The sequence below is a fragment of the Aplysia californica genome, unplaced genomic scaffold (genome assembly GCF_000002075.1).
Source record: "Aplysia californica isolate F4 #8 unplaced genomic scaffold, AplCal3.0 scaffold00152, whole genome shotgun sequence".
In the NCBI taxonomy this organism is placed as follows: domain Eukaryota; kingdom Metazoa; phylum Mollusca; class Gastropoda; order Aplysiida; family Aplysiidae; genus Aplysia; species Aplysia californica.
Genome location: NW_004797422.1, coordinates 610,870 through 622,702, shown reverse-complemented (window position 1 = coordinate 622,702; position 11,833 = coordinate 610,870). Strand labels below are relative to the sequence as shown.

The following is an 11,833-nucleotide window of genomic DNA, read 5'->3' as shown; positions in this document are numbered from 1 at the left end:
ACGACACTGACCCTCAACAAAAAACAAAAAAAGCACTCCAACAGAAGCATTATTATGTGGAGAGAAAAAATCTGTGTAGTTTTAGCAGTAGACAAAACCATCTATTTCAACAACTTTTAGAAAACTTCACACTTTCCCAACATATACGTATCATGTGTTTTTGCACAACTTTCTGTTCCCCCCCGGGTTTTTTTTCTCTCCTTTCCACCTGTTACTAATTACCAAAGTGAAATAAAAATCTTGTTTGTATCCCAGAGAAAGATAAGATAGCAGACAAAATAATATGGAGGAAAAACATCACTACGGAAAAGAGAAAAGAAAACCCTTTAAACCAACAGTTAATACCAGTAGTGAATTTCAACCACACGTTCTGACACGAAAGATGAACTTGATTAGCAATAAGGGGAAGTACAACTTTATAAACAAAACAGACAATTTGGTTCATTGAGAGGGTGGGGTTCGTTTTTTTATAAAAGTTTTATAGCACTGGCAACACAAATAGGTCATAAATAAGCCAAAGATTTGAGGTGTTACTAGAGAGCAACATAAAAAGAAATGGACAGATAAAAAAGATGATAGATGTTGGATAGGAAAGAAAGACCAAACAACATCAGAGCACCCACTAACCATCGCGGTTAGGAGTGAGTACAAATAATAACTCAAAATAGACCTTAGTTCAAGAAATGGGGGGGGGCATGCCGCAAAATGATAGACAAGAAAAGAATAAAAAGAACTAGATCAAGGACAGGTATAAAATTGAATATATTTTAAATTAAAGGAGCTGTCCATTTGCATGAAAACTTATGTATAAGTGATTTATTGCGCTGATAATAATTACAGCATAATCTATGATCAGTATTAATTTAGTTAGTTCTTTACTACATTCTAGAACATTAACGCCTCGATCTGGAGAATCAGAACTGAAGTGAAAAAAGGATTCCGATTCCACCCATTTTGAACATTCAGTCAATGTATAGCTTTTCAAGCAGCAGAGTCAAGCTTTTTTTAAAAATGTAAGTGTTTTTACGCTCCCATCGACACAATTTAGAACGTTTAAAAGCTTCTGACCCTGCCTGTCAGGGCCAACCCGAGCACTGTTACACCACAGAAGCCAGTCGAGTCCATCCTCTCAATCCACGAAAAAAAAGATGATACAGGTTAGAACTGATGTTTTTCTACAGAGCACCCACACAAATATTGTGATGGCCTTTGCAAACTGGGGGGGGGGGGGGGGGGGTACAGCCTTTGCCAGATGGTCTGATAACCATAGAATACAAACTTGGAATGTGCATCATTTTTATCTCTTTTATCATCTATTCTTCAACAAGAAAACGTAATAATGCCTTACTCACTAAAACTGTCACTTTTGAATCCTTTCTTCCAGAGGTATACTTCAGCAACTGTGACCTTTAAACTTTAACAACAGTGAAATCATTTAGTCTTCTCAATAAAAAAACCCAAACAAGTAGGTCTCAGAAGTTTTCAGATTTAAAAATTGATCCACAATGTCTGGCAATTTCGTTTAACTCTAATTCACAAGAGTAGATCACTTCTTATGTAATATGACAACCTGAAGATTAACATAAGCTGTGAAGAGGATACTCATTAACAGACAATTTTCGGCCAGAGATAGTTTCATTTTATCATCACAAAAGAAATATATAGCTTCAAATTGAAAGTGAAGTGACAGAGAAGGTGGTAATGGATATAATATATAAATAACAACCAAAAAAAGAAAAAGAAAAAGAAAATTGATATGTCGGGTATAACCAACCACAAAATAGCCGAGATAGTAGATAGAATCCCAAACCTTACGGTCAGAGGAACGGAGGAAGATCGAGACAACATGGAGGAGAAAGATGCCACAAAAGTGGGCAAAACTTGAACATGCCAAACTGGAGAACAATTCATAAAACAGAAAAGAGATATATCAAAAATTAGGCTTGAACGATTGCTTGGCAGGTCAATCACATTTCAGAGTCTGACCAACTCACACATCTACACCATCCGGGACCTTAAACTGTGTTGAAAGTGAAAGGGGCATGTGCTGTTTGTTTTAGTAACTGTTTTATGGCACTTGCAACACACTGGGTCAAAAGTGCCAAAGATTAGGGATGTTAAAAGAGAGTAACGAACACAAAAAAGGAGGAGAGACAACGATGACAGATCTTTGATAGGAAAGAAGGAGCAAAATACATCAGACCGCCTACCAAATACTACCCACAGGGCATGTGCACAAGTCCCATTCAATTGCACAAGTTAAATATGATCAAAATTCAACAGTCGAAACAACTTCTACTGTTGTGACAAAAGCCATGTTTGAGTTGTTTAAGGATCTCCACACCGGCTTTCTGATAACTCAACACAGGACCATTTGTATTGTAACCAAGCAGCAGATTACAATTCAGTGATATAAATAATGTCAAAACTTTGGAGCAGCAAACATCTCCCATGTCCAACTTTGGTTTGTTTCAGTAAGAGTTTTACAGCACTTGCAACACAATTTGGTCAATAAGTGCCGAAGATAGAGGTGTTACAACATAAAAAGAAGGAGATATAAGGACGATAGATGTTAGGAAAGAAAGAGCAAACCACACCAGACCACCTGCCAACCACCCACATGTCCCACTTGGTTGTGCATTAGTACCTACGACAAGTGAGGTGCACTCTACAACCATTCTGTACTAGAAGACAACAGCCATATTTCACCTCTTCTAACAAACCATGGATAAAAGAACAGGGAACATTGAAAAATGAAAAGAACAAAGAAGAAGAAGCAGACAACACCAAATCATCCCACAACTCAGTCGCCCTTACACATACAAATCACTACAAAATCAAGAAAAGATACTACATGTATTGTCAATATAATATATATATAGCATTTATTTCTTTCAATGAACATTGTTTTATTTCTTCAACAAACATTCTCATGAATGTGTACAATTGCGTGAAAATTCAACTCTGCCCAAGAACACACAAACAATGAGCAATGTAATGGTTGTGACTACTCAAGTTCATCTGAAGAAAGCCGTACACACCTGTCCACACCACACTTCTTATGTCAAGTCAAATCCACTCGATCATCAAAAATAAGCACTTTTGCATACAATCATACATGATGTATGTTACCGTACACATCACAACTTTGTCAAGACAAATACACTTGATCGTTAAAAAGCAACTACACTTGCACACCTTACACCCATTACTTCACAACTCAGGTCTGTAGAACTAAATATTCCCACGAACACAGCAAAAGTGTGTGTGTGTGTGTGGTAACACTTTGCCGCCTCATCTCACCGTGGCGATGTTTATCACCCAGTTTCTATGGATCTCCCCTAAAATATGATGGCAAAGTGTTAAGTCATAAGTCATATCTGCAGCAGCTGCAACACAGCAAAATGAATTCAATGCTGCATTTTTTAAAAATTACTACACTATGGGTACAAAATTAAATGCCTTTTCTAGACCCACAAGTGTGTGAAAACAATAACATCTGTTTAGCTAGTTTGGTTCCAAACTTACGATCACTTAAAGTTGAGAAGTCAAAAACACAGTTTTCAGAAAATCAAGGTTTTGCCCAATAACTCAAAATACCTGTGCACGACAAATGAGTCCTTTTGTTGTGTTGCTACACATAATATATTTATCAACATTTTTTCTAGATGTGATAATATGATACGTTATCTTTAACTGAACATTCTTTTTCAAGAAATAGACTTATTATAATTATAATGAACATATGTGTTACATGGCTTTGGCAGGATGAGGACCAAAACGGGCCAAAAATTTAGACAGAAGAACGATCTTATCCTGTGGTACATGAATGGATGGGAGTCTTTCCTATACCATACATTTTCGATGACAGGAACTTTAAAAACATTTTAAAATTGTGCAAATATAATATCAAGCATACAATGGTTCGTTTGCTTACTGAAATAGAAAAAAACAACAACAATACCAGGACCCTAGTAATCAAAATAAATAATAACTATTAAAATTTTACCTTAATTTCAGGCCATAGAGATCTTTTCAGTACCATTTGAAAATACAAGATTCTTCACTGGTAAGAACTTCAATAAGCAGATATATTGCATATTTCCCAAGTTAAGCTCCAAAAATATAAAAAAATAATACCTAGCCTAGAATTCCAAATTGCTTTGTACAGTGGAATCCTGTTATAACGAGAGGGAGGGGACCAAAGCAAAATGTCCGTTATAGCAAGATTCTCGCTATATGGGATCCAGTAATAAATTCAAGGGAAACTGTAAAGTAGGCCTAATCTTTGAGTTTGGTGTTCTGTTTTTTCCTTTTGCTATCTCCCCTGATGATGATTTTGTTTCAACATGACCTCTACGTCTTACTTGATCAAAAATCGAATCAGGTTTGGTTTTCTAGCGCTAGATCTAGCGATGTGGACTGACAGCTCAGCGCTGACGATCAGAAAGAAAGGGCTCCGGGCTAACTCGCCCGCTGTGTCCCCCCCCACCCTGTGGTGCATTCTGTCTGCTTGCTCACGTCACATATTCGCTCCATCCATCACATTGCTGTGACCTCTCCATCCCCGCATTGGAGAAGTGAGAGGCATGGCAGGCCTTGATAATCTAGACTGGCCTATCACGCGATGCGTTCTGCTTGTCTGCGCATGCCACACCCTCCCTACTCAGTTGCTCCGGCCTTCATTGTTGACGCACATGGGCTCTCCTATTCTTTGTTTCGCAAGATCAGCAACAAGTTTCTCAACTGGCGCGGTCTAGCATATGTATAATTGGCCTATGCCATGTGCACAGCAGCAGCAATATTCCGCTATAACCGACTTGGAAGTGTGTCTGATAGCGCTATAGCAGTATCTTGTTTACAAAGGTAAAGAGGAGAAAAAAACGGGGATTTAGAATAGTGCCTTTATAACAGACTTCTCGTTTTATCCGGACTCGTTATAAGTGGACTCCACTGTAATTGTAAATAGGATGACAGAATTTGATTGGAAATAAGGAGCAAATCTTACGCAGTTGTGAGCGCCGAAAAAACTCTACTAAACATGAAGGAGCAAACCACACAAGAGCACCTGCCAACCACCCATCAAACTTGTGAGTATGTAGTATGTATGTGTTGTAATTACTGTGTTGATACACATTCACATCACGCAGCAAATATCAATCCAAGAAAATGGACAAGTGGATTTTTTTGCACCATGTACCTACATACACCATATACCTCAATTGCACAACATGGCTGCTGTTAAAAGGAAAGGAATTTAAAACTGGCACACACTTTACAGCAACTACAACTGAAGCAATAGTTTAGGAGCATAACTTCATCAATTCACAAATACAATTACTGTAGTTGCAGAATCAGACAGGAAAACAAGTGATAAAATGACAAAATGTACACATCGACACTTTATACCACACAACATACAAGCATACCTCAGTTATTCAACACAGTTCTCAAGTGGAGTGAATGAATAAATTGCACTCGCATTAAAATATTGTACTCAGCAATAAGAAGGGCTCAACACAAAAAAGTCATGGAGAAATCAAAATGTCTTACTCATTAAAACAACATGGCAATGCCCCTTAATGTCTTAAAAAGAATGTGCATTCTACATCACTGAAATCTGAGCAGGTACATTCACTGAAGTCCCTGACATTTTCTTCCTATAGAATACAACAGAAACAGATTATAGACAACACATCTGCACAAATTTTAACACGAGCAAGACTATTTACAAGGAGATATAACAACACACACTTTCGTTTTATAGCAACTACATTCACCAGTTCAGTTTTTGGAAATTTGTAGTCAACCATAAAAAGAAAATTCAGTCAAACATGTCCATAACAGTCATTCAAGATCACATAGAAAAAAATAACCATCATAGACAGGTGGCCTTACAGACAGCATCCCAGTTAGATCACTTACTACTAGACTTGAAAAAGTTAACAAGCGATTTAAATTTTGAAATATTCATTTCATCTTTTCATTTCATCACCATCAAAAGTGTTATCTACCATTAGGACTTTCTTTGCACTGATAAGTTTATTGAACGAATAAAATAAGACTGAGGACAAGGTGGTGGAAAACTTTTATATCAAGTGACCACTACGAGCAGGTTTTGAGGTCGAATTGTCGCGAAAATGACTGACGTGGCCACGTTGGACAGGGACACCTATGTAGAGGTGACAGGCAAGGCAGAATCATTTGTAGCCATGGATATAACAATCTCTTTTCAAGTAGGACACCAGAAAAACATTGCTCATCATCATATACAGCAACAATCTTAGAATACGCACACAGAAACCCATTAAACACACAAACGCGCACTCAACCGCAGATATCCGTCAGTCTTCAAGATCAAGTTCTAAATCTTCAATTTCATCTACTAAGGCCTGTTTCCTTTTTATCTTTTCAAGTTGTTCCTTTTCTGGGTTTTGAAGTTGCCCAGATTCAATTTTTGCTTCAAGATCCTCAACCTGCCTCAGTTTTTTCTTCAAATTCTTTATTTTCTTGGCAAGTTCTTCCTGTGATGGTGGAACGTCTGCTTTTGGGGCCTCAGATTTTAAATTCATCTTTGCAACATTTGATGCAGTGTTATCAACTTCGTTGTCTCCAGCATTTGAAGCATTCTGTTTTTTCTTTTCCTTGCGCTTGGCATTTTTTTTTGCAGACTTGGACATAGACGCAGCAGGACTTTCTTCCTGATTTGCACTCTTAGCTTGTCTCATTTTCGCAATATCATCAGGACTCAAACCAATTGGGTAGTCTGGTTTACTTTTGACAAACTGCATCCCTTTGCTTTCATACCTGTTAAGACAAAAACCAAAAATAATGTTGACATAAAATCCATGAAACTCAATAAGAGAATACATTTCCTTGTTCATTATTCCAAAACCTAAAAGAATAATACAAAGTCAAAAGCCCATACCCCATCATCAATATATATATAATTATAATATCTTTAATAAAGAATGAGAATAGGCTAAAAATCTAATGATACCCAAAAGGTTCAAAACATATAATTTACCAAATAAACAATCTCCATGCTACTGTATCAAAAAATTACACAAGTCTTTCAAAGGGTCCAACGTGCCCCAATGCAGAATGAAGAATTATAATACTATTAGTACTATGAAGACCCCTTTGGATTTACTCAAAAGGTCTGATTTTATTGGTCATTTCTAACAAATAAGTGATGCACTAAATAAACACCAACAGTTTGTATTCAAACCTACAAGTTTATTTTTATCCATAGAATTTTTGGAAAGTATGACACTGAGTTCATAAATTCTTAGTACAACAAATTAGAAGTCAGAGTAGCAAATCTTACAATAAAAATGTGCTGCCATTACAACTCTTTTATTTGCGCAGATCATTTTATTCAAAACCACAAAAAGTTATTTTTTAAAGAATAAAAACAATTTATCCTCATGAACAAAAGAGGATGCACCCCCCTCCAAAAGAAAATGTTAAAAACAATTAATTTTCAGTAACTGGGCATTTATACAATTATTAAAGCCCCCCACAATTGTTTAAATGGTCAAACATTCATTCTTTTACATCAGTTTTTATTCTAAAGTGACATATTCAGGAAACAACTACTGATATCAACCGACTATCAGAAGGATTTTTTCATCAACCTATCCCAACAATAAACTATCTTATATGAAGCATAAAAGGATGTTCCTTACAAGATAATTATTTTTTCCATCCAGCTTTTCAACAGTATTTTCATCTTCCACCCCAAGGACCAGTCAACTTTCAAGATCAACAAGATGTCTATTCAACATAAGGAGGGAAAACTTACATTCGGCATTCCTAAACATTGTAAAACAAAATCCAATAACCATCTATACAAAGTCACCTGGGGTGTCTCTTAAATTCTTTTAGGCAAACACCAGGTCTTAGGACATTGGTTGCAAATCAAATCAGAGAATTAAAAACAGAAGTGCGAGATTTTAAAAGTTTTTTTTTTTACAAAAGTGCAAAAACTACGAACCCTAATCAAGACTTTCACACTAAGAAACTGTACATTCTCAAGATGAGCTCTTTTTGTTATCAAGCCGGTTACAAAAAAACACAAAACTGTTTCCATCCCCCTTCCCCCCTTCTCAATTCCCAATTTTTTATGATCGTTATTTATCAAAATGAGAAAAAAGGAGCCCATTTCAAGTCCCAATCTTGATAAACCATAATACTCACACTGGCACTTCTTCTTGAGGAATATATCCATCTTTAACTCGTCTTGGCTTCCTCCACGAACCATCAGGACGTTGAGTTGCCGGAATTATCAACTCCCCTGAGGATAATACTATAAGTCTTCGAGGGTCTTGAGGAAAGTTTTAAACGCGAAACTCTCAACACGTGGCCAATTCTTGGAATTGGTGGAGCGGATATTATCGCGTAGCAATTCATCAAAAAAATTCTGGAAATATTCACTCAGCACGATACAAGCTCCTTTTCAAGGCGTCCTTAAAGTCAATTAAAAAAGAAAAGCACACTCCCATTCATACAGTGGACAAGAAAAGCAGTCAATGTAGGGTTAGTAGAGGAAACACAGAGCTATCTTCAGACAACAAATTTTAAAAATTTAGAGAACGAGTTGATAGTGACTGAAACAGTTCCAAGTCATAAAAAAAGAAGAAGACATTTTTTAAAAATAGGACAGAAAATACTTTTGAAAAGCAACCCATCATAAATTCAATTTGGAGCAACACAGAGCGAGGCATTTTCAAGTAAACTAAAAATTGTTCTTTAGATTCTGCAAATAGAACCAACACTGGCCTTGACTTCAAGAAAAATAAGAAAACCCTTAAAATAACCCAAAAAACAGAACTGCAGCTAACAGGGATTTTGACAAAACCATTATCTATTTATTTCTTAAACTCCATTTAAACCCACTTTAAAACCAATCCCTTCATTTAGCATATTATTATGTTGCATTACTACTTTCTTTCGGAGTGGAACAAGACAAAATATATTCTCATGCATTCAAAGAGACAAAATGGAAAAGAGAGCATGTCAATTTTACACTCACAAGCATTTTGGAATAAGGAAAAGTTACAGAATTTGATTCAAGGTGAACAGATTTATAAGTGTTCAGCTTTTCTACAAAACGAACAGAGAAAGAGAGAAAAAAAAAGCAGAGTACAGGTCACTGAAGTCTTCATCCAGACGTTTTATGTATATATATTAAATCTGAAACATTAACTCAGGAATAACGTGAGTAACTGGTGACAGAAGGCAAGGAGCAAACATGATTGAGCGTTGCTTCATGAAATATACAGTACTATTAGGAAAGACTCAGCCCTCTTGGTATTTGTAAAACTGTCTCTAAACTCGAACCACACAATCCCTTGAATAGAGTATAGAGATCCCACACTTGTAACTTTTCGCTTTTTTTTGTTCTCTGCTGTCGTTTTTGCTCACCACCTCTTATGTCCATCCATGTAAAAACATATTTCTTGTGGAATTTCTGGCTTTCCTTAACATTACATTATAAAAACATGTGATATTTTACTTAAAGTATTGCAAAAACTCAAACCAAAAGCAAAAAAGCATGACCTCTTCAAGTTGGAGGTATCCATCATATTCCACTATCACTAATGTCTCTAACACACATTGCACTCGAGCTATGAGTATATTCATAGCTGCCGCGTGCTTCCGATCACCGAGCTACGAGAATAGTTGTAGAAAAATACCAGTCCACAACATCGAGTCCAAACCACTTATCCAGGTTTCTATTGAAAATAATAGGTCGCTTGTAGCTTACAATAAAAACTTTAATTGCTAGCTTGTTTTGATCCAGTTTTTCGCCAAGTGCGAGTTAATTTTGTTGTTTTGTCACCGCAAATCATGGCAAGAAAGCGAGCACTAAAATCTTCATGGACGAGAAGAAGAAAAAAAAGCCACAAAAAAACAACAGCGCATGGCTATTTTTGTGTTTGTTAAAATATACAAACCATCTTTTTTAGTTTTGTTTTAGGCATAAGCGGCAAAGAAAATTAAAGTAGACGTAACTTTAGAAAAACAAGGCGATCGGATTGATTTTGCAGCCTTGAAAACTTCCAAGAAAAGCTAGATCTAGACCATAGATTTACTGTACGCTGCTATCGCTAAATCGGGGGCAGATGAGTCACAGTCTGTCAAAGAATATAATATTAGTTTCTCTGCTCTTTCCTTCATCTTTCTCTCTAATAATATTAAAAGACCATTTCAAGTAAAATCTAAGCGAAATTTCATATTTGATACCTTAAATAGTTTGAGCACAATGGGTGTCTAGGGTTAGTGTGTCGCGTTTAGACCGATTTTTTCCCCGGCTCACGGCAAAGCAACGCAGGGTGAATTGGGTTAACTTTTAAAAAGTATCTCAGTTTATTTAAGTTTAACCTATAAAAAAAACTTGCACACCGAACAAAAAATTATTGGTAAATTGTTAGCAACGAAAAAAAATTACTTGGACGAAAGCAATCCTTTTGCCAAAAATAAGATATAATGAAAACTTACAAAATTAACGGCAATTATTATAAAATCCTTAAAACAGAGAAAACTATTGTTAACGAGTTCTTTCAGCAAATGAACTGCCGACAGCTTTCATGTTAAATTGGTGGAATTTTTAAAGAGGTATCGTCTTAAGTTAAAGCTTGTTCATTTGTTTTGATTTTTGATTTAAAAAATACCCATCTAGATCTTGAATAGAAGTCGAGATATTGGAAAGATTGAAGAATATCGGACGAGCAGACTGACTTTGCCTATGTCTCAACCTTAGGAATTCATCATTTTCCCGTTTTTAATATCTCTCAATGGAGAATCTCGGACCGGTAGATCTATTCATTAAAATTTTGTCAGGGGGCCCTGAACCCCCCCCTCCTCCACCCCAACCACCCGCCCCATCAACCCCACTTTCTCGCACAAAAATGTACGAGTGGTCCGGTATTCTTCAATCTTCCCGAGATATTTGCAATTGAAGGAGGTGGGGGTCACCTGATGTAAGACGTAAAATTAGCAAGAAAATGGGCAACAAAGTTTTGGAGAATCTCATTATTTTTCAGGAAAATTAAGTCAGAAATGTGTTTTGGACCTGTGTTTTAAATAGAATGTATGAACTGTTGTGCTAAAAATAAAAGATAAAAATGTTGATTTCTTCACTCAGTACTTAGGTGAGTGCCTGATTTCACCACCATGCCACACAAGTGTTTCTTTTTCTTTTTTAAACAAGAAGTACAAAGAGATGTCTCCATGTCAACACAATGATTCAATGATAATGTGTTTTCACTTTTTTCAAATTCCTGTTGAAAGCAAAATGTTGAAAAATTCATGTTGTAGCCTACAATACAAATAAATTCAGGACTCAATCTTTATATCAAATCAAAATCCCTTGCTCGAACATTTCATTAAATGCGCTTACTTTTTTTCCACAGAGAAATCCCCATTTCCCTCCAAACATGTTTCCTCATTTCAAGGGGGGGGGGGGTGTAAAGCAAAACTGTGCATGATCATTGGTACACTGCACTCATGTCATCACAGACAATCATTTCAGAAATGACAAATGAAAGGACATTTGAATCATTTTTTTTCATAACCGTAGACGGAGTGAATAAAATCAAGGAGTACAGATTTCTCAGCTTCCTCTGCACTGAAATGTCAAAATTATAACTTTTTAAGCATCCAATGACTCAGTCTTGTTATCTTTCAGTTTCCCATTTCGAATAAAAGACATTTTACAGTGACATCATGACTGGCTAATTTCTGTGATGAGAAAGAGAGAGAGAGAGAGAGAGAGAGAGAGAGAGAGAGAGAGAGAGAGAGGGAGGGAGATACAGAGAGAGAAAGA

General features: G+C 36.3%; 1 protein-coding gene across 2 annotated transcripts in view; it reads right to left on the bottom strand.

Annotated features, from left to right (window-relative positions):
- The window catches only part of LOC101862793, a 43,215-nt gene that overhangs the window by 30,277 nt on the left and 1,105 nt on the right, over window positions 1-11,833 (bottom strand). The gene's annotated exons all lie outside the window — the stretch shown is intronic.